Below are 20,091 nucleotides of genomic sequence, written 5' to 3'. Positions count from 1 at the left end.
AATAGTTGACTCTAGGTGGAATCTTAAGCCCCCACACCAAAGGCACATGCACCAGTTTGGCCCATCTGAAACTTATGATTTTATAAAGAAAACATGAGCTATACACCCCATTAGAGTTATACTGCCATATCAATGCATCTTGTTCACCCGAATACACAATGGTTGAGGCAAGTTGAACTACATCAAGCCATATATTATAGAGAAAGAGCATTTTAAATTTTCCCCATCCTACAGCTCTGCAATTGTAGCTGACTTTAATTACAAGTACAGGTCCTAGAATTGGATAGACAGACTCATGGTACCCAGCCAATTATCCTCCCAAAATCAAATCTTTTTTCCCATCTCCCACACTCCAACTGAAACCAAAACTAGCAACTTTTGCTGCCTGCATGAAACTCTTCATAAACTGGGAAACTCCCAACACTCTAGTGGTGAAAAGGTTTGGATCAGCAGTTTTATATATAAAATCAATCACCTTCCTCCAAAGCTTCTCACCATCTGCATCAATTCACTCCAACTATAGAATTAATGTAGGAGACATAGGTTCGTCTAGGTTTGCTCAAGTTTTAGTTGATTACAAAACAAGTTAAGTTAATTTAATTAAAAAAGTTTTAAAAATATCAGATTTTCGTGTTTTCAAAAACCCAGGTTGTTACAAGCTCGGACATTGCTCCAAAAATACCATTGTGCAGAGAAAATTAAGTCTGCAGCAAACGTGAATCTAAACCAGATTATGTTGGTTACTGAATCAATACAAAACAGGTAACATATCTGAATCCCAAATTGTATGATTGGAGCCGTGTTAATATTATATAATAGATCTAGACTCGAGGTTTGATTTTTGATATTATTCTTGATCCAAGATGGGAGGAGGGTGACATTGCACGAATAACAAAAAGTAGAAGTACATGTGTTTTGAATTAGTAGCCATATTTCAATACAAGGAGCCCATAACTGAAAGTTCTTTTATAATACTTTGGTTCTGGAAGTTATTAAATTCTGTATTGTAAAGCATGAACTTTTGCTTACGATTTTGTATAACATAACTACATATTAATAGATTAGATCTGGCTCAAAAACTTGTCGTAATATAACAAAATGCATCTACATATTTTAAATGGAGGTTATACATGCCCATAGACTTATTCTTGTGTCGTAGTGTAGTAATGTTTGGACCATTTGGACCCAATGTAGCAAGCCATGAGAAGGATGGGATTTTCTACCCTTTGCTTGGCCTCGCTCCTGAAATCCCACTTGCGAGTACTCTTTTGGCGCAGCCGTTGCGCTGACAAAATTAGCAGGCTATCTTAACCGGCCAGGGTAGTGTGTGTGTGTTAGGATAAATTACTACATCTTGATACGAAACTGGAAAACTTCAGTTTTTAATATGACTGAAACTTTCATCGCCGATGGGTCTTGAGCTATGTGATTACTCTTGACTCTCCATCTCGAAACAGATCTGAATGCAAAGTTATGTATGATTGGATCGCGTGTTAATAATAAATTCAGACTCCAGGGTTTAACTTCGATATTATTCTTGATGGAAGATTGATATATCTAATAATGGAAGCAAAGAGGCAGGTGAACATGCAGTCGTCATTAACAAAAGTAGGAGCTATATGACTTTTAATTTTCAAACCTGCAGTGTTCACTATTAAAACAAGTTAAACAGCAACTCATTCATTGTAACGAGAAAATACGAAATCTCATCTACTCCACACCCAACCCTCTATCTAAGAGTAAATAAATCAACAAAATTCATCTCTAGCTGTTCATTTTAACTTTTCCTCTTAACCACACCAACTCACAAATTAACCACACCATACGCAAACGATTGCACAGTAAAACATGTTGCCATGATGTCGAGTAACAATACACAATCCGAAGCATACTAGTGCTAGTATTGTATTCATGAAAATTGAGCTTGTAGTTACCACCTAGACAGCGATTATTTTCCTCTAGCCCCTTGTTTAGTTGCATAAACTTTACACCTCAAAACTATCACATCGAATGTTGCGGCACATGCATGGAGTATTAAATCTAAATGAAATAAAAAAACTAATTGCATAGTTTGCTTGTAAATTACGAGACGAATCTAATGAGCCTAATTAGACCATGATTAGACACTAAATTGCTACAGCAACTGCTACAGTAACCATATGCTACTGATGTCTTAATTAGTCTTAATAAATTCATCTCGAAATTAGTTTTGTAATTAGTCTATGTTTAATACTTCAAATGTGAAAAGATTCCATTCAAAAACTTTACACAGGGAACTAAACAAGAGCTAGGTTTAATTTACATGGTGAAATGACCGCATAACAGTACAATGCGTGATGACTATCCAAACCTGATGGGATCACCGTCCAGACGAGCTGTCCCATATTTCAATCTGTGAAATTGAAAAATGTGTGGTCAAATCCTCACATGCCATGCTATTGTACTATAAATAAATAGTAGGGAAGAGGCAGCCTTCACCCCTTCACCCCACACGTACGTATCGTCACCAAAAATCATAGCAAGCTGCTTCTGCATCTAGCTCTAGCTGTAGCTCCAGCTCCAGATAAAATGGCTGCGTCCTTTCGTGTGGTGGCAGCTAGCCGATGTCTGCATCGTGGTGATCCTGTCGTCCACAGCGCAGCTAGCGGTGGCACAGACGGTTCCGGACGCCTGCAACGACCAAGATTGCGCCAACGCATGCCAAGCTGAAGCCAACACCCAATGCTCTGGCATCAGCGTCGGTTACCCGCCAGTCAATGCAGAAATTTGCAACGACTGCGTAAATCATGTCAACAACGATTGCATCCTGCAGTGCGAGTCTGTCTGCAATTCCAACTAACCCAGATCCTAGATCATCATCTCCCTGTTAGTTACTATGCAGAGAGAGTTGTTCATCTGTACGTACGTTCATCACTGCAGAATAAGAGTGGATGCAGGCAGCCAGGCATGCATGCATGTGTCTAATGTCTTGCTGCTGCTTCTCGTTCCTTCTAGCTTAGTTCCCTTTCAAAGCAAATAATGACCTACCGGCCGGCCATTCTACTGCTCTGTTGCTTTGTTAAAATAAATATATATCGTCACTTTAATTTGTTTTCAGTTACTCATTACGAGAGCTTGCATGTAGGTTGTCATGTACTAGTGATTTTTTTCCTGTACTGATGAGCAGCTTCTATTTTGGGAATGTAATAACAATTCCTTTGGGGACTGTTGGCCGGTCTTCCCTTTTCGTCAAAGATTTGGGGGAGGTGCTGAGGTTCTCTACTTTGTTTTTGGGTGCAAGAACATGTGGAAGAACCTCTTGGTCTGCCTTCTCCAGGAGCACCGAAATATTGCAAGGAAGTTCTGCATGTTCTTAAGAAAGGTTCTTCCTTCTAGGGATTTTGATCCCCTCAAAAAAAAATGGTGAAATCATGATCTTTTTTTCTCGAGATCTTGTGGGAGTTCGTTAAGAGTTGTCAAAACAAGCATGCCAAGATGAATAAGTGGATATATCTAAGCGCCTAGCCCCCGGTTCTTCTTTGTGCTGCACAGCTTGTCCCAGGCCTGTCAATGCATATTGTTTTATTTGTCTTATTCAGATCATCAACAACAGTACACCATAGACTCATGTCATCAAAAAGGCCTTTAGTGAGATCAAAGCAGGATATCACTTACGGTGATGGCATAGCTTATCAGCTTGTGCAATTGCCTTCATATGCACTAATTTCCCTGTCTCAAAATGTAACACTTGTTCCCTCACCAAGCATAATAGCGGCCTTGATAAACGTTAAGCACACTGTACTCCAGGGAACGTCTCCACTTCAGATCAGCAATAGCCCGATCTAGCCTTTCTCTGATGTAACGATCGAAGTGAAAGCATAACTGTCTAAACCCAAATCCTCCAACATAGTAAAATACACTCCAACACCTCCCTAAGCTTATCCATGAACCCATGTTTTTGGTACACCTTCCTCCTCGTAGCTAAGCAGGGTTTCATTAAAGTCACCCATTCAAAGCTATGCTTTCTTCCTCAATGCATTTAGGGTTTTCAAAGCTTCCTAGGACAGATTCTACATGCCTGATATGATCTTGGATTAACCTAGCAAAACACCAAATGAAAGTATCCTTATCTATGATATACAGTGAAGACAACACATGCAAATGAAACTTTATCACCTTCTAGAAAATCTCTAATAACACAGCACTCTCCCACGTGCACACAATATTTTACAAATATATTCGTCATTCTTATCGATAGGAATAAAAACGGTCGGAAATTATATCATCTATAGAAAAATAATTTCCAGTCGGTCAGTAACTTACCTGGTTTCATAAGTTTACTACTCGTCGACGTCTAAAATACGATGTTGATAGAAATTAGAAAATCCAGATATGAATTTTCAGAAATGGTATCATCTTTACATAAACGATACAGTAACGAGGAATTTCAGTTCAGTTTTCATCCCTATCCACCGGCAACCTTAATCATTCTATCCTGCTCCATCCCATTATGTTTCTGGAAAAGTATAAAATATCAGGGTCCTCCTCATTCCGAATACCCAAGATCCTCTCCCGGCCAACAAATGGCTAACCTCTGATAGTTCCATCCATATGTAACAATCTTCATTTTGATCCGGGGTTGTTCTGATAGCCTAGCATCATTTTTCTTCATCTCAACTCCCCCTTCCAACCTCAAATTCTTGACCTCTCCTTTAACATCTAGATTGTTATGTTCATTATGATGCAACACCTGGGTTCAAGTAATAGTGGTATTGCATTTTCATTGATTTATCCTAGAAACCGGTGCTCATTAGAGTATCATGTGCATACACTACCGGAAACAGAAGCTTTGCCGAGTGCCTAAGCATGAAAGCTCTCGGCGAAGCCTTTGCCGAGAGCTGCTCTCAGCAAAGAGGTATCAGTAAAAATTTTCTTGGCAAAGGCCTCTTTGACGAGAGCCTTTTATCGGGCACTCGGCAAAGTTTTTGCCGAGCGCCATGACAGCCGTCGGCAAAGAAAAGTCGCCGTGACGGGTTGACGGCGCCTTTGCCGAGTGCTCGAAAATAAGCTCTCGGCAAAATGTAACCTTTGACAAGAGCAGCTCGCAAGCACTCGGCAAAAGCACAAAAGCTCTCGGCAAAATTAAAAAAACAACTTAACCATAAGTTTGTGGTCATGTTTCGTGTACACGATGTTTGAAATTTCTGATCTTTTTTCTGGATAAGGTGTCAATGCACGCTAAAAACATGAATAACAATTTTTCATTCATTTTTCATCATTATTTAAATGACCTGTAGTTCAAATTGAATTATCCCAAGAAATTCAATCGAATGAAATAATTTTACTAAATATAACAAACATTTCTAATAATTGGCCAAATTTTCATATGTAGTTCAAGGTAATGTAGAAACAACAGAGAAAATGTTTAAGGTCAAGGGGAGGAAAAAATTTAAACTGTTTTGCTGAGGGTCACAAAATTACCCTCAGCAAAGTATTTCTTTGCTGAGAGCTAGAGCTAAATTTTGGCTCTCGGCAAACTAGATTTAATTTTTTAAGTTTTAGCACCGAATGACTTTTTCTATTGTGATCCCATATTATCTGAAACTACATATTCAATTTTGGCCCAATGATCATACTGTTTGCTATATTTAGTAAATTTATTTCCTTTAATTGAATTTCTTGGGATTATTCAAATTGAACTGCAAGTCATTTGAAAAATGGAAAATAATGAGTGCAGAGTTGTTATTCATGGTGGTAAGCATGTGTTGACACCTTATTCTAGGAAAAGATGAGAAATTTCAAAAATCGTTTTCACAAAACATGACCACAGACTTGCAGTCAAGATGTTTTTAATTTTATAAAAAGCAAATGACGCCAGAAAATTATGAAACTTGACGAGATATCATGATATCATATGGGGAGACTGTGATCAAAATTCTCAACGTTTCATGAAAGTTTGACAAGTGCGATGTTTAAAACCTATTTGAGCTACACATGAAATAAAGAAACCTATTCGCATATTCTTCTGTTTGTATGCATCATAAGTGATAACTTTCAGAAACTTTGTGAAATTTTTACCACAACCTCTCCATATCATATCATGGCACCATGACAAGTTTCATGATTTTCTAACCATGTTTGCTTTTTATAAAATTCAAAAACAAAATAACCATAAGTTTGTGGTCATGTTTCGTGTACACGATGTTTGAAATTTCTGATCTTTTTTCTGGATAAGGTTTCAGTGTATGCTAAAAAACATGAATAACAATTTTCCATTCATTTTTCATCATTATTTGAATGAACTGTAGTTCAAATTGAACTATCCTAAGAAATTCAATCAAATGAAATAATTTTACTAAATATAGCAAACATTTCTAATAATTGGCCAAATTTTCATATGTAGTTCAAGGTAATGTAGAAACAACAGAGAAAAGGTTTGAGGTCAAGGGGTGGAAAAAATTTAAAATGTTTTGCCGAGGGTCAGAAAATTACACTCGGCAAAGTTTTTCTTTGCCGAAGGCTCTCGGCAAAGCAGTAGGTTTGCCGAGCGTCCAACTACGCGGCTCTCGGCAAAGGTCACGGCTGTCAGGGCCTGTCAGCAGGTGACGGCTCTTTGCCGAGGGCCACACAATGCCGAGCAGCAAAGATGTTTTTGCCGAGTGTCTGCGTATGCCGAGAGTTCAGCCCTCGGTAAAATATTTGTTTGACGAGTGTTACTGTCTGCCGAGAATTTGGTTCTTGGCAAAGAATATCTTTGCCGAGTGTTTTATTGTGCCGAAGGCAGCCCTCGGCAAATCTTCTCTTTGCCGAGTGCCCGTATTTTTGCTCTCGGCAAAATAGTGATACGTGCGTTCATATGACCAAGTGAATGTTGTTAGGTATAAACGCGTCGTCGCGTGTGTGCTGCGTTGCGCGGGCGTTTGTCTGTGTTGTGCTGCGGTGCGTCTGTCGCACGGAGTTGCTCGACGTCATGCGTGCAGGGTCCGTAGCGCGTAGAGTGTCCAGGTCCAGCTCGTGTACGTGTATGTGTGCGTCACGTACTGGAGTTCAGGAGTTCAGTTGTTGTACGTGTGTATGTCACGTACGGGTCTAGGAAGGTTGAGCCAAGGTGCACGGGCGTATTGTACGTTTACGTGTCCATGCATTGCAGAATAGCTGCAGAATACCATATCCATATCAGTAGGTAGCTTATGCTTATATTTATAGAGTTATAGCACACAAGTTGGATCAAAATATGTGCTTTGAAAATAAAGTGCTATGGACCATATCCATGCATGATGTGTGTAGCGCTCTTGCAAGTTGCATATTCAGACAATATAAAAGCTACCTCGCCCCATGGCAGCATGCAATGCAAACCATCATGGCGCCTCCATCATCTTCAACTCATCAAATGGTCTTGCCACTACTAGAAAACGGGCCATCGGTCCAGGCCAAAGGTACCAGCTGTTGTTGCAGCCGGTACCTTTGGTACCCCATCGGTACCGGCTACAACAGCAGCTGGTACCTTTGGCCTTGGACCAACCTAGTGGAGGACAATTGGCACCGGGTGGTGGTTGCAACCGGTTCCAATGTGTCAGCATAGGAACCGGTTTGAACCACCACCCGGTACCAAATGAAGGCGGCGCTATAGGCACCGGTTGATGATAACAACCGGTTCCTATGGTGATGAAACGTGGCAGCTGACAGAAGCTCGGGCCTAAGGCACCGGTTGGTGCCTTGAACCGGTGCTATTGAACAAAATTTAGCACCGGATCATTGAAACCAACCGGTGCCTTTAGCCCGAGCCTATAAATACCCCAGCCCCTCCCCACCTTAAGCTGCTGTGAACTCACTGTTCATGGCAGCTGAGTGAGGTGAGGGGAGGGGAATTTTTGCTTTTTAAAAAAAAGGTTAGTTACTTTTCTTTATAACTTATCAATTAATTTTTAGAAACAGTTATTACTTGATTTAGTTTATACATGTGATAATTATTTTTATTTGTAGTATCTTATTATAGTTATATGCGTTATCAATTTATTTGATATTTGAATAATATCAAATTATTGTATTTATATGTTTTATCAATTTATTTGATAAGTAAATAGTATCTATTTATTATAGTTATATGCATTATCAATTATATAAATGTATTGTTATAAATTGGTAGTATGATTGAACTATTTGTACAGTACAATGATCTATATAAATGTATTGTGGATCCAGATGAGTCGGCAATGGATGTATATGGCCGACCGGCGTTCAAATGAGTTCATGGATGGCGTGCATGAATTCATAAAAGGGGCCGAGAAACACAAGTATGGCGGTTTCGTTCGTTGTCCATGCAAATCCTGTAAGAATGAGAAGGATTACTCATCATCAAGAACCATCCATAGTCACTTGTTCAATAGTGGTTTCATGCCGAACTACTATGTTTGGACCAAGCATGGCGAAAGAGGAATTGTGCTAGATAATAATGTAGAAGAAGAGGACATGATTCCTGACTTTGCAGCCAATTATAATTCCTTTTTCAATGACACTGCAATGGATGAGCCTGAAGAAGATACTGAAGGATACGTTGTAGAAGATGATCTTGGTAAGATGCTGCGCGAAGCTGAGGAAGGTTGCGAAACAGAAAAGGAATCGAGAGATCTGAAGCGTATGTTGGAGGATTACAGAATATTGTTGTACCCTGATTGCAAACAAGATCAAAAGAAGTTGGGTACCACATTGAAATTATTGTAATGGAAGGCATCAAATGGTTTGTCTGACAAGGGATTCGAGGAGTTGCTAAAACTTATAAAAAACTTACTCCCTAAGGGTAACACCTTGCCGGAGACAACATACGAGGCAAAAAAAGTTATTTGTCCTTTAGGATTAGAGGCACAGAAGATACATGCTTGTCCTAATGACTGCATCCTATATCGAGGTGAGTATGAGAATTTTGATTCATGCCCTGTATGCAACGCATGCCGGTATAAGATCCCTCGAGATGATCCAGGCGACGTTGAGGGGATGCGTGTTAAGAAGAGGGTGCCTGCCAAGGTGATGTGGTATTTTCCTCTAATACCACGTCTGAAACGTTTGTTCATGAACAAAATGAATGCTAAATTGATGTGATGGCACAAAGAAGAACGTAAGCAAGACAATATGTTGAGACACCCCGCTGATGGGTCGCAGTGGAGAAAAGTGGACAGAACATTTCCAACATTTGCAAATGATGCGAGGAATATAAGATTCGGCTTAACTACGGATGGCATGAATCCTTTCGGTGAGCAGAGCAGTGGCCATAGTACCTGGCCTGTGACACTCTGTATATACAACCTTACTCCCTGGTTGTGTATGAAGCGGAAATTCATTATGATGCCGGTGCTTATCCCCGGCCCGAAGCAACCCGGTAACGATATAGATGTGTATCTGAAACCACTGATTGAGGATCTTCTATTGTTGTGGAAAGAGGAGGGTGTTCATATGTGGGATGCGCACGCAGAGGATCATTTTAAGCTTCGTGCATTGCTTTTCGTAACCACCAACGATTGGCCAGCACTAAGTAACCTCTCTGGACAATCCAATAAGGGTTATAGGGCATGCACCCATTGTTTAGAAGAAACTGACAGCATGTATTCTACCAGCTAATGTTCGAGCAACAATCATAGAGCTATGCACCTTTCTCAACACAATTTCTCAGAAGTCAATCGATCCATCGAGTTTAAGCAGGCTACAAGAGGATGTTGTCCAAAGTTTAGTCAGTCTTGAAATGATATTTCCTCCATCATTTTTCAATATTATGACGCATCTTCTAGTTCACCTGGTCAAAGAGATTGGTATTCTCGGTCCTGTTTTCCTTCATAATATGTTCCCTTTTGAACGATACTTTGCAGTCCTAAAGAAATACATTCGTAATCGGGCTCGTCCAGAAGGAAGCATTGCGAAGGGTTACGTCACAGAGGAGTTCATTGAGTTTTGTGTTGACTATGTGGAAGAACTCTGCCCAATTGGGATTTCAGTATCATGTCATGAGGGGCGGCTGATTGGAAAGGGCACACTTGGAAGAAAATCAGTAAATGCCACATATCATGCCACATTGAGCAAAGCACATCTCACAGTTCTGTAATAATCAGCCTTGGTGGCTCCATACATGGAGGAGCACATGCAAATTATGCGAAGCATATACCCTTTGAAGTCTAAGACATGGATTACAAAACCTCATAACGATACATTCGCCACTTGGTTGCAGAAAGAAGTCATGGCTAACGATCAAATTCATGAGCAGCTAGCTTGGCTGACCATGGGTCCGGCAAATTCAATCCTGATGTACCAAGGATATGAAATTAATGGTTACACATTTTATACAAGAGCCCAAGATAACAAGAGCACCAATCAAAATAGTGGTGTCCGTATAGATGCCACCGACTCTAGTGGCCAAACGAACTCAAATTTTGGTTACATTGAAGAGATCTGGGAACTCGACTATGAGCCGTTGAAAATACCTCTATTTCGTTGTCAATGGGTTAAACTCACAGGAAAAGGTGTCGATATCGACGAGTATGGAATGACAACGGTAGACCTCAAAGAGCTTGGCTATCGAGACAAACCATTCGTCCTAGCTAAAGATGTCACTAAAGTTTTCTATGTGCACGACATGTCTAGCAAACCGAGAAAGGACAAGTCCAGGAATAAATCAAGTTTTGTAGGTGCTGGAGATGAGCCAAAGCGCCATATTGTTCTGGCAGGAAAAAGGAAAATTGTGAGAGTCGACGATGTCACAGATGAAGAAGAATACAATAAGGTTGAAGATATGACTCCGTTCGCAGTGGAGGTTGACACAAGTATTCTTTTAGCCGAAGAGGAGGCTCCGTACGCACATCATGATCATAATGAAGGGACGATTGTAAAGCGAACCATCGTTAATATTATTGAATCAAGAGGATGTATTATTGAATTAACTAATTTATTAAGCCATTAAATGATTTTCTAGGCAATTATCAGATTTATTATGCAATTATTAGATTTATTATGAATTATCTTATTTATTAGATGATTAAATAATTTATTATGCAATTATCAGATTTATTATGAGTAATCTAATTTATTAGACGATTAAATGATTTACTAGGCAATTATCAGATTTATTACTCAATTATCTAATTTATTAGATGATTAAATTATTTATTAGGTAATTATCAGATTTATTACACAATTATCTAATTTATTAGACGATTAAATGATTTACTACGCAATTAATATATTTATTGGGCAACTAAATGATTTTCTAAGCAATTAACTGATTTATTTGTGAACTATTAAGAAAAAAAATAGAAAAGGAGGCCTAAGGTACCTTCAACCAGTACCAAAGATACCTTTTCGCAAAAAAAAGTTGCGCGGCAGGACTCGAACCCTAGCCGCGGCTTGCAAAGTGTGGCGTGTTGCCATTGAGCTACTCTGTTAAGTCGAAACAATGGGCAGCAAAAATACTAAAGACAACAAAATTTTCGGCCTTAGGTACCGGTTAGTTTTATTTAACCAGTACCTTAGGGCTTTTTAGTTTCCCGCCCGTTGGGAACTAAGGTACCGGGCGTAAACCTAACCGGTACCCTTGCTGTGCCTAAGGTACCGGTTGGATTTACAACCGGTGCCTTAGGCTTTTCTTAGGTACCGGGTTATGTTTTCACCCGGTACCTAAGGGCCAGGGTATAAAGCCCTGCTCTTCTTCCTCCCACTCTGCTTCCTCTCCAGTGCCCGATAATAAACCTCTGCGACGCGCCCTCCACGCCCGATCTTCCGCCGCCCCTCCGTGCCTGGTCGTCCACCACTGCGCCATCTCGACGCCGTTGCCCTCGACGCCGGCCGCCCTCGACGTCCCCGCCGTCGACGCCGGCCCCGCCTCGGCGCCCCCGAGCACCCCCGGCTGGCATCGGCCTCCATGTCGCGCCGACCTCGAGCGCCCTGGCTACCTCCATGCCGCGCCGACCTTGAGTGCCCCGGCATCGGCCTCCACACCCCGCCCTCGACGCCCCCTGTTTGCCGCCGCCCTTCCCCCGTGCCCCTCCGCGACGCCGCGCGCGCGGCCCCCTCCTACGCGCCGACTCGCCAGCCTCCTCCACCGCGCCGCGCCGAGCTGCGCCCCCTCCACCACTGCCACCGACCTCCCCCCATCGACGTAAGCAATGGCGCCGCCGCCGCCAGCTCTTGCTTTTTCCTTTTTTTTCTAAATTATTATATCTAATATTTTTCTACTATTTCTAGTATTAATTATGTAGTGAATAATGTGTAATTTTCTAGTTTGTAATTTCTATTTGTACCATTTAATTATGTAGTGAATAATTTAGTATTGAGAGAAGAATTTAGATAGAGAGAATGTAGAGAATTTAGTATAATGAAAAAGAAATAATTTCTATTTAATTTTTGCAGTGAATACTGTACATGTCAATGTCAATTATTTGTTACTTTTTTTTACATGTGTAATTTAGATGTACTTGTATTCAAAGACTTCAATTTATTGTAAATATACATGTATTTGAAGACTTAAATTTATTGTAAATGGACATGTATTCAAAGACTTCAATTTATCAAGCTCCTCTGTAATTCATTACATGTATTCCATGTGTAATTTAGATTGATTTAAATTAGTCCATAGAATCTTGTTTTAGCCATATCTTTCACATTTTGACTCCGATTTTAGCGATTCTTGCGCTCACGCGATCCTTGCATCGTGCATCTGTTAGATCCGAGCCGAACCAGAGCCGCCCCGGTGCTTTTGCTAAAGAGACCCTGAGTTTCTTCAAAATTAACCCGCAGTCCTTCCTAGTTCAAAAGAAATTCCAAAGAGGCCCTTTCTAGATTTTTCTTGCAAATAAGTCCCTAGAATCTTGTTTTAGCCATATCTTTCACATTTTGACTCCGATTTTAGTGATTCTTGCGCTCGCGCGATCCTTGCATCGTGCATCTGTTAGATCCGAGCCGAACCAGAGCCGCCACGACACTTTTGCTAAAGAGATGCTGAGTTTCTTCAAAATTAACCCGCAGTCCTTCCTAGTTCAAAAGAAATTCCAGAGAAGCCCTTTCTAGATTTTTCTTGCAAATAAGTCCCTAGAATCTTGTTTTAGCCTTATCTTTCACATTTTGACTCCGATTTTAGCGATTCTTGCGCTCACGTGATCCTTGCATCGTGCATCTGTTAGATCTGAGCCGAACCAGAGCCGCCCCGGTGCTTTTGCTAAAGAGACCCTGAGTTTCTTCAAAATTAACCCGCAGTCCTTCCTAGTTCAAAAGAAATTCCAGAGAGGCCCTTTATAGATTTTTCTTGCAAATAAGTCCCTAGAATCTTGTTTTAGCCATATCTTTCATATTTTGGCTCTGATTTTAGCGATTCTTGCGCTCACGCGATCCTTGCATCGTGCATCGTGCATGTAACTCATGTATTTATCATGTAACTCGTGTATTTCTGTAACTCATGGACACATAATCTAACACATTCTTACGGTTTCAGTTAAGGATGGACCCCTTCCGTGATGACGAGGTCGCCAAGCAATACATGTTGGACGCAATAAACAAAGATACGAGGGCCAATACCACCCAGCCAATCGCTGAAGAAGATGCTCGGACAGCTGATTCGTTCCTGAATATGTCTGGAGATGCCGATGAAGAATATGATGACTTTGCGCCACCGCCCAATCAACAGCAGCATGTTCCAGTACGAATCTTAAAACTATATGCATGGTGACTTCAGTAGATTAGTTTTGCGATTAACATATCTTTTCTGTAATTTAGTCGACCTCCGCATCGATTTCGTTGAGCCAGTCAAAAGGGAGACGCCGGCCAACCAAGAAAATGGAGGGAAGACAGGTCGTCACAGAAGTGGACGCAGAGGGCTGTCCAAGTGCTCCTGAGGCTGCTAGCACAAAATTTGTCAACCAATGCGGGGTTATTGTTCGGGCAAGAATTCCGATCACCACAAGACTATGGAAAATGAGCAAACCCGAAGAACAGCAACACGCCGTGCCTGCACATCAGAAGGAAATGCTATGGGCAGAACTCAAGGATATGTTCACTCTTCCTAAAGGAGTTGACCAAGAACTTGTGAAGAAATATGCCTTGAAAAAGATGGCCCTTGCCTTTGCAACTTTCAAGAAGAAGTTGTACATCAATTACATCAAGAAGGATAAGGAGCCGAACTGGGACGATCTTCCTCAGGTTAAAACAAACTGGGAGGAGTTCAAACAATACAAACTATCAGAGGAAGCACAAGAAAAATCCGAACAGGCCAAGGTGAATGTAGCAAATAAGAAGTACAACCATCACCTTGGGGCTGCCGGGTACAAGAAGTCAGTTAAAAATGGCAGAAGATGGAGCAGGACCATATGGATAGAGGCATCAGGCTGACGACTTGGGATTGGCCGGATAGATCCAAGTGGTGGTTATTTGCTAATGGTATGACACTAAACTAGTTGGATGGAAGTTTGGTCATGCCCGAGCATATGCAAGAAGTGTCCCGCGATCTAGTCGCTGCAATAGATGAGACCCAACAAGGAACATTCCAGCCTCAAAGGGAGAATGATGAGCTGACAAGGGCATTAAAGAATCCGGAACACCCTGGACGAGCCCGCGGCATCGGCGTGATCCCATGGAAAGTTGCTTGGGCCGGAGATTCCTCTTACAAGACTCACCGAAAGAGCAAAGCCGAACAGGAAGAGAAACTTTGTGCCATGCAAGAAGAGATGACAAGGAAGGTTGCGTCCTTGGAATCTCAGATGGACGCCAGGGTCAATAAGGCAGTGCAGCTAGCTCTAAGCCAAAGGGGCACTGCTGGGTCGCACCCAGATGTTGTGATAAGCCCGGTCTCTCAGCGACGCAGCAGCTGTGCATCCACAGCGGTGCCCGACGTACAAGCGGAACATCAACCCCAGATTGAGCCAACGGCGGTAGATGACTAGAGGTATCCAGTGGACGATGTCACCATGCCGACACTGTGCGAGCTTCATGTGCGAGCAAGAAATATATCCATTCATGTCACATACGGGTCAGCCCTGCCCCTGAATCCTTCTACTACAATTCATGGAAGACCGATACCCCCTGGCTACACCTCCATCACAGTCGAGCAGATAGTTGGAAACAATGAGGATCTTGAGCTCGACATCCTTAGTGGGGATGGAGAGAAGATATTGGGAGATGCACTGCATGGGGTCGTTCTATGGCGCAAGGCTGACATCAAACTTACTGCAAGCACAACGGCTCCCGTGCAGACCGATCGCCCGTCTCTGCGGTCTCCCTCACCGCCGTCCCCACAAGCACCTCCTTCACCACCGTCTCCGCCGGCGCAAAGGGCCACGAGTACTTCAACTCCTCCTGACCCAGAAAAAGGAAAGAAAAAGATAGCATCCGGCCTCCCAGCGGCTGGACCTTCAAAGAAGAAGCAGAAAATGGTCGAAAGAAAATTAACCTACGAGAAAACTGCTGAGGAGTTGGAAGTGGAGACTGCTCAATATATAAAAGAACAATTGAAGCCTAAAGTCCTCCCGTCGAGGGAAAAGGTACCTCTATAACTAAGGAAAAAGCTTCTCGCAAACCTAGACAACCCACCAAAACCGAAAAGCTAACCCTCGGACTATGATCGTACTCTGACAAAAGCACACAAGGTGAGAAATCTGAAGAAAAAAATGTGGCAAGACTATTCCTCAGCTTGGCACACAACAAAAAGGACTCGAGCCCCTCCGGATGCCAGGGTTGCTACTCCTACACCCGATGGACGTACAACTCCAGGTGGACATACGGGCCGCGATATTTCTTTCTGAAACTGGATTAACGCTAGAGGAGGCAATGGTGCAAGTGGAGGCGGAAATCCCTGTCGCTCCCGTTCTTACTCCATTCCAGCATGGAAAACCTTTGGTCACTGAGGAAGAGGAGAAAAGTCTAGGCACGCAGATGTTCAATTTGCATAGATGGTACCTGCGAATGTCGAAGGACCATGGGAAAATGTTTGGAGTCAAGTATCGTGACCATGATTTCTTCCGCGGGGAGGAGGACTTCTGGGTGTACTTCAAAAATTTATATCACATTTACCATCGACAAGCCCTCGATGCCTGTATCATCACCATTTGGGTTTTGTAAGTATCACTTACCTCTACATTAATACTTTTTATTAATAAGAACATAATTATATGTGTGCATTATAAAATTTCTATTGTATCGTTTAGACAGGAGACCCAAAGAAGCCGAAAACAAGGATGGCACCATCAGATCGGCTTCATGTCTCCTTTGCTAGTCAACCAGAAAGTGCTCAACAAAAATTACAAGGAAACGTGCCAAAACATGTACGATTGGTTGACTAGGCAAAATTATAAATCCTATATATTCATACCATACAACTTTGGGTAAGCCTTGGTCAACTCAATCCTCTGTTATATTACTAAATAAATACTAAGTCGTCTAATGCATGTATGTATATATCCTATCTATATCCGCAGTTATAATTGGATTTTACTCATACTTTTCGTAGAGACCGGCAATCTTATAGTCTTTGACTCAATGAGAAATCCAAAGTCCGCAATCCAATATATCATAGACCCCTTGAACAGGTAAGTTCAGTTTGCACAATCAAATCTTTTTTCTGTTTATAACAATTTCTGAATATCAAACTTAACTTTGAGCGCAGGGTTTGGAAAAAATTTGTGAAAAATAACAAAGGACGTGGTCAATGGAGGCCCGAACTGAACGTTAACATGGATTATCCGGTATGTTGATTCATAAAGATTTGTCTAGTTAAGTATATAATCCCAAATTGTTCTAAATTGAGTAATTTATTTGTTTCTCATTAAGTGTGCGAGACAACAACAAGGAACTGATTGGTGCGGGTACTACGTATGCGACTACTTGCACATCATGACTCTATGCGGGAAGGTTACTGATGAAGACACGTGAGTACGTTCAAACCGTTCACTAGTATATTTTCATAATTGTACTAACGCACATGATGTTAATCCTTTTTTTTTCTAAATGATAGATGTCTCAAATGGGGGATGAATGTTACTCTACTGATCGGATCAACGCCGTGTGCGAGCAGCTCGCCGGATTCATTTTGAACGAGATCTTGGATCCTAGAGGCGAGTTCTACCACTACGGTCACATCCATAGAGGACTTCCATCTACCTCCTGAGGGGACCAGTAGTTGGACTACAAATATGACTTTTTACATTTGTAAATATTTTTAAACATTATGTCTTGATGTTTGTAAATTTGTAAATATATTAGTTCATCTAATTAGCTTAATTATATGCTCGCATTTCACTTTTAGTTAGTTTCAAATATTCTCTGAAAACGAACACGAACTGCCAATGAATGTATAGTACTGTAGAGCTTGAGTGCGTTTAGCAATTATAAAAGAATAAACAGTAATAAATATAACAAATAAAACTGGATTTGGGAAAAAAAGGAAAAGATCATTGGTACCGGTTGGAAATACCAACCGGTACCAAAGGGGCTGCCACCTTGTGTCAGCGTGGCATCCTCTTTGGTACCGGTTGGACTTTCCAACCGGTACCAATGGATGCCTAAGGCACCGGGTTAAATACCCGGTGTCCTAAGGCCATTTCCAACCGGTTCCCATGGCCCGTTTTCTACTAGTGTGCTACTCTCTTCCTAGTCGTCGTACGTCGTCCTCGCCGGACAACAAGCAGCAACCGCGAAGCCGACCGGCGAGGTGGTCATCTTCTGGGGCCGGAACAAGGCCGAGGGCAGCCTGAGGAAGACCTGCGACAGGGGCTGCTACACCACCGTCATCATCTCCTTCTTCAGTGTCTTTGGCCACGGCAAGTACTGGACCGACCTCTCCGGCCACCACTACCGGATTCGCCGTGACACAGCAAATCCGGTAGTGCTAGGATATGCGAAGATCACTGATCATTAATTAATGAATATACATTGTTAAACTTTAGCATTCACTAGAGTGAAAAAAAAACTCTCATCGGCAAATTATTTACTTGGTAACATAATAATGTCCACTACAAGACTTACACATACAGAAGCTAAGCTAAGCGAAGCTAAGCTAAAAGAATACATATTTTTCTTCTTGATGCGATCGACGAAGATAAGCCAACATGTAGATATATTAATTTGATGCCAATAAAAGTAATTAGAACGAACCGTCGTGCGTGCTCGACAAATTAAATAAAGCAAACACAATTTTGTGCTGATGCGCGAGCACATATCCTTATCTTGTTTCTTCTCCTCAACCGTGGAGTAATAGAATCATGTCCATCAAGTAGTGTACCACACTGGATGGAAGTTGCTCAGAACTTGGTAGCCACAGTGACACACCTCGATCGATCGGTTGTCTCCGAAGTTTCATGGAAACTCGCCCTGCCTTGCTCCCAAGCTAGTCCCTACCAATCAATAAGCTAGCTGTGTCGCTTGTTAGAGCAACAACTACGTACTAGCACACTACGTACTGACTACTCCAGACATTGGACCTTACAGCAACAATGCAAAAATTCATGGGTCAAATACCATCGAAATTAGGAAAAACTGTCGAATTTAGCTTTATTGTCATGGGCTGGCCGACGAATTTATGTGAGAAAAATAAACAACCAGTAGTATATATTGGCCACTAGCGCCTAGCGACATAATACTGGTATTACGGTGGCACCTTCCCGTATAATAATAATCCAAACCAAATACTTGTTATTCCTTGTAATAATAACCTTTTTTACAAATATAAAATGAAATCGTAATGACGTGCCTTTGCATTATGTAATGAACATGAGGACGCGCGGTGTATGTGTATATCAACGTAACCACTCCAAACCAAACTTGTTGACAGCCGAGGGATGTCTCGATCATATGAAGTGGATCAAGTTGCTACTAGACAAGTGACCGGCGTCATCATCAACTTCCTCCGACGACGACTCAGCGGACACGACCACCGGCACCGGCTTCGTGGTGCCCTCCCGTGCAGCGGCGTCGAACGCCGCCCTGTGCCTGCGCATGTGGCCGCCGAGCGCCTGCCCCGTTGGGAACACGACGCCGCAGGCGTGGCACCGGTGCACGTCGCTGGTGGCGGCGCCCTTGCCGGGGCGCGCGCCGAGCAAGAGGTCGAGGCCGTCGGCGCGCACCCGTGGGTGCTTGTGGCTGGTCCGGTGGCCGCCCAGAGCCTGGAACGTGGCGAACGCGCAGCCGCAGGTCCGACACCGGAACGCGCCGCCGTCGACCACCCCCCGCCCGGCGCCGGTGGTGGTGGTGGTGCAAACCGCCGCCCTTGGCGATCACCGCCTTGCTCGTCGGCAAGAGGAACAGCGAGAGCAGCAGGAAGAGGCCGTTTGTGCTCGCCGGCCTTGCATCGGACTCGACGTCGTCGTCCATGGTTCACGTATGTACGTGCTCGCCGTGGTTATTACCAATACTCAGCCGTTAAGCTTTGATCAATATTAACACGTGCGTGCGTAGTGTGTAACCCACGACGGTTGATGGACTTTCGACAGGAAAGCGAGCTATCGAATGTTGTAATGTAGAGGCAGTGGTGGTATTTATAGTGGTGATCGTGCACGCAATGGCCAATGGGTGTGTGTGCCTATCTTGGTTGACCACCGCTCGGGGTCGCGGCAGGCCTGCACAGCCAATGGATTGCGGCCACGTGGGAGTGAGATGAGTTTATGTGTGTTTCCAGGAAAGTATACGTTGCTTACACCGTGTCACATTACTAGTGTTTAGGCAGGTAATGCTAGCGTGTAGGTGTGATTCTCAGTGGCATCGATCAGTCCTGTACGTTACTACACATGGCCTGGGTTGGGAGCAGCATGCATCATGCATATTGGTCGTCGTCCATCTGTGTTCATGCGCTGGTCGGTAGTAAGGTTCAGAAATTTATTCTCATTAAAAGATGGATGATCTTATAAAAAGTTTTTTTTTTTGCAAAAATTCAGTGACACCAGTACCACATGTTCAATATGTATAGTTTTACTCAAATCAATGACCAAAATAAAGCTCGAGAAACATGGTTGCACGAAATATAGAACGTCATACATTATATTTACCAATGGACGCAGTAATAACATATATATTTGCATTAGTTATAAGGCCATTGATTATGCATGCCAGTAGGAGAGCACTAGCTGCATGCTCCACACGGTAATATTATTATATGTT

At 42.4% G+C, this 20,091-nt stretch overlaps 1 pseudogene; it reads right to left on the bottom strand.

Annotated features, from left to right (window-relative positions):
* Positions 1–18,785: 18,785 nt before the first annotated feature.
* Positions 18,786–19,308, bottom strand: LOC120642931 (annotated as a pseudogene).
* Between the last annotated feature and the right edge of the window lie 783 nt (positions 19,309–20,091).

Source organism: Panicum virgatum, chromosome 7K (genome assembly GCF_016808335.1).
Source record: "Panicum virgatum strain AP13 chromosome 7K, P.virgatum_v5, whole genome shotgun sequence".
Lineage (NCBI taxonomy): Eukaryota > Viridiplantae > Streptophyta > Magnoliopsida > Poales > Poaceae > Panicum > Panicum virgatum.
This window is presented reverse-complemented; position numbering and strand designations above follow the sequence as displayed.